The sequence below is a fragment of the Micromesistius poutassou genome (genome assembly GCF_964030765.1).
Source record: "Micromesistius poutassou genome assembly, chromosome: 23".
In the NCBI taxonomy this organism is placed as follows: Eukaryota; Metazoa; Chordata; class Actinopteri; order Gadiformes; family Gadidae; genus Micromesistius; species Micromesistius poutassou.
Window position 1 is genome coordinate 652044 of NC_140293.1, and position 4819 is coordinate 656862.

Genomic DNA, 4819 nt, shown 5'->3' on the forward strand with positions numbered 1-4819 from the left:
AAAAGGTGGAAGCACACACACGCTACGCTTCGATTTCACCCAAAAATTGAAATGCTTACAGCACCACCTATCGTACCGGGGCATGACATGCTTCGGCCAATGAATCGGTTTACTCACCACCATGTATACTCAGACAATTGCAGTTGTCCAATTGCAGAGAATAGTCGAACTATGGCTTTAATCCGATTAAGCTGTGCATGCAAAAATACTGACTGTGCTACATTTGTTTCCTGTACACTGCAGTTGAACAAAATTAAAATGCAAATTTTGTTGCACTTTCCCTGTAATATACATGAATGAAACAAACTCAGAATTCTGAATGGAAAATCTTTTTTTTTTTTTTTTTATACAGGTATTTCTGAGCATCATAGAACCACGCCTGGTTAATGATGGCAGTGTACTGAGTGTGAACTCTAAGCATGTTCGTGTGCGCTCACTCTCAGGAAAATTGCTTTGAACCAACAGAAAAACCCTTGGGCTATGCACTGTTTAAACATCATGCAAAAAAAAAAATACACAGATTTCATACTTTCTTTCTTGCGTGCGCCGAGTCCTGTGCACGCCCAGAAATACAGTGCCAGGGACACTCAAATCGTCCTCTGTTGGTTTTGCATCATTTAAGTCGGCGCAGACCTCAGCAGAGTCCTCTTTGTGATCGCTATGGCTAGGCTAGTAAGTAACTAAGTAACTAACTAAGGAAAAATAAGCGCCAGAGGTCGTCTGAATCCCAAAGAACATGCGTGTGTCATGTCCAACGCAAAATATTTGGATTTCCATATCCATTATACACTTGTAGCGAGCAAAGAAAATAAAACCTGCTTCGTTCACACCTGGCTTTTGCGCTGTTAAAACAATATGTTTCTGGTCGTTTGTGTCATGCTACAAATACGAGGCCATGCTCTGTGTCCTTTATGTATGACAGCAGAGCAGCCCAGCCCAGCTGCCATGTGTGCATCAGCGGACGTTCCCAGGGGTCTTTGAGCGCGTTAGGGCCCTTCAACACGGGGGAAAACAATCTAATGTGCACCACAGACATGACACAAAGCTTGACCCTCTTAATTATCCAATTCCGTTGGATACTTCTTATTTCAATCTTTTTTTTTTTAAATCTCGTTTTCTATAGTCGGGACAATTTTGAAAGTTGACGTGTGTGGTTGATTTGCGTTAGGGCCAGTGTAGTGCTCCTTTGTCGTCTACAGCCTATTGTGTTGAGTTATGGACCAAACGACGGCTCTACAGAGAGCAGGGACCGTCTCCTCAGCACCGCCAGGCCCATCAGACCCGTCGTCACCTTTTAAGTTCCACAGGACGTCGTTCATTAAGAGCGTGAATGACCAAACGTCTTTCTGGCATTAAAGGAAATGACGTTTGACTCTAGAAGCTGCCAGTGAGATGTGTTTGATTTTCATAAATGATGAATGATGAACAGCATCAAAAATCTAAAATGTTTGATAAAGATGTTTGAAAAATGACTACAAAACGATTCTCAATGACAATCATGTTGTAATGGGGCCGGTGGTGGGGGTGGTGGTGGTGGTGGTGAATGTGGTGGTGGGGGTTGGGAGGTGGGGTGTGGGGGTGGGGGGGTTAGCTCCAGTGCCCAAGGCCCCTTGGGGAACTAATCCAGCCTTGGAGCAGCCGCGTGCTTTAGGTATAAAAGCAGAGCAGCGTGTTTTCTCTGAGATCTGGAGAGGATTTAGAGTCGAGCGTTTTTGGTTATTAAACTAATTATCCTCTGTCTCCTCTCTCCTGCACACACACACACACACACACACACACACACGCACACACATGCACACACACGCACACACACACACACACACACGCATACATACACACACACGCATACACACGCACACACTCACACACACACACTCACACACACACACACACACACACACACACACACACGCACACACACATACACGCACGCACACACGCACACACATGCACACACAAGCACACACACACACACACACACATTGACAGACAGACACACAAACACACACACACACACATTCCTGGGCTGGCATTGAGTGGGGCTCGTCTGGGTGAACGTACTGTTACATGTCCAAAAGCACATTAACATAACAGCTACAATTAAAACGTCAACTAATAATCACAATGGCCTCTTTTACAAATCATAGAGTTGAGGGCAGCCGACAACCACCCACACGCACACACACACACACACACACACACGCACACACACACAGCCAGTAAAGAGTTAGCAGGTTGGCTCGGGGCTTCTCAAAGCAAACAAGATAAATTCATTTAGACCAACAATAGCTCTACTGTGTTATGAAGAGAACACACACTCACCAGGGCCCTCTTCGTCTGTGTGTGTGTGTGTGCGTTTGAGTGTGTGTGTGTGTGTGTGTGTGTGTGTGTAAGTGTGTGAGTCTGTGCATGCTTCTTTGGGACAAATCTCTCTCTCTCTCTCTCTCTCTGTGTAATTAAGACACTTCCATCTGATGACAGAGGTCATTGAGGAGTTGGTATGGGTGGGGGGGGGTTGGGGGGGGTTGGGGGGGGTTACCCCGCTGTGCCGTGGCTACAGCTGAGAGATGGGTGTGTGTGGTTCATGGGGGGATTATGCCCAGAGCTGGGGAACGGCGCACCCAAACCACTATAGGCTCCCAGACCCCAGAGGCCTCTCATGCGGCGGTGAAGTCGGGCCCTGCAGCGGGGGCCCTTCGATTGCCGGGGACAGCCGCCCCGCTGGGTGCTGGACCACAACCAGTCATCGGGCTTCACGTTCTGCTGATCACATTCTGCTGTTAATATGAAACACGTGAGGTCATCCCTCTCAGCCCCTCATGCACGCACACACACACGCGCACACACGCACACACACACACACACACACACACGCATGCATGCATGCATGCATGCACACGCACACACACACACACACACACACAGACACACACACACACGCACACAGACACACACAGTTTCCTGGATGGAGCCAGCAGTGAAGGAGCTCTGATTCGGTACAGTGAAAACAGAGACCCTAGTTTCCATGGAAGGCTTGTTGGAAAGTTTTAGAAGAAGACACACACACACACACACACACACACACACACACACACACACACACACACACTCGCCAATTCCAACTGCGCACCCACACACACACACACACACACACTCTCACACACACACACACACACACACACACACACACAGACAGTGGCAGTACATCGTCAAAGCTTTTGCATCATTTTGAAATTGGTAATTCTCTGATAAAGCCATAGCAGGGCTATCTCTCTGATGACATCATCTTAGAAGGGGTCCCTCTCTCGTGATGTCATCATAGCGTCATGCATTCTCTGTCGCTGGCCCTAATTTATGGAATCCCCTTCCACCCCATATTAAGTCCTTTATACCACCCTTGGCATTTTCAAGTCTAAAACCTAAAATCCTACCTTTTCTCTCTTGCTTTTAACAACCTTTAACACCCCCTCCTTTCCCCCATTGCTGCTATTTTTTTTAAATCTCTGTTTGAATTCTTACTTCTTCAATTTTGTTTACTGTATTTTACTTGCTCTTCTCTATTTTGCCATGTGAAGCGCTTTGGGTCAACTCCTGTATTTAAATGTGCTATGTAAACAAAAGGGACTTGACCTGCTAGAAGGGGTCCCTCTCTTCTGACATCATCGTGAAAAGGGATCCGTCTCCCCATGACATCACACTACCAGGGCTCTCCCCCGTGACATCATAATAGCAGGGGGTGTTTATTTAATGGTGATTAGATAATGACATCACGCGGTACTCCCGTGTCTCTTTCTCTCCATCCTCTTTCTCCTCACCTTGCGGGTCTCTCCTTTGTCGCGACGCTGTGCTCTGTACAGCAACTTGTCCCAGACTTTTATTTTGAAGCCACTCCAATATTTGGTTGCACGCTTCAATTGTTGCCACTACTGTGGGTCACTTTGGATAAATGACTCAATGCAGATGAAAATAATAATGTGTGTGTGTGTGTGTGTGTGTGTGCGTGCGCATGTGCGTGTGCGTGTGTGCGTGTGCGTGTGCGTGTGCGTGTGCGTGTGCGTGTGTGTGTGTGTGTGTGTGTGTGTGTGTGTGTGTGTGTGTGAAAGTAAGTAAGGGTGTGTGTGTGGTCATGATGTCAGTGTGTGTGGGATGATGGATTATCCTGCTCAGTGTGTGAAACATCGCGGCACCGAGCTAAAGGATGTTCGTCACACCGAGACGGCAGTTTTAGTGTAGAGCCTCGACATCCTACACACACGCCCACGCACACACACACACGCGCACACACACACACACACACACACCCTATTGTGTCCCACCAGTTGAACCTAGCAACAGCGTACAGACACAACAGCGTCCTTGCTTCAGTGATGTCATTCTACAGAAAATCAACACTCTGCTAATGGCCAACACAACACTGTCATAACACACACACACACACACACACACACACACACACATACATGGATGTTTCATTAACGATTGTTTGCTGGTATCAGAAATCTAAAAGACAGATAACATCTTCTCAACACTGTGCATGTGTGTGCGTGTGCGTGTGCGTGTGCGTGCGTGTGTGTGTGTGTGTGTTCACATCACAGGAGCAAGATAGGTCCTACACCAACTGGACAGCATGGGAGCTGCACACCACGCGTCGTCACGTGCACACACTCGATCGTGCACGGGGGGTAAGTGCACGTAGGCCGGGGTGTGCACGAGAGTCAACAAACAAGACGATGGTTTTGAATGAGGAAACGGAAATGGAATGCACCCATCAGAGGACAATAGGGAGAAACTGAAAGGTAGGCTCGTTGGAGATAATTGG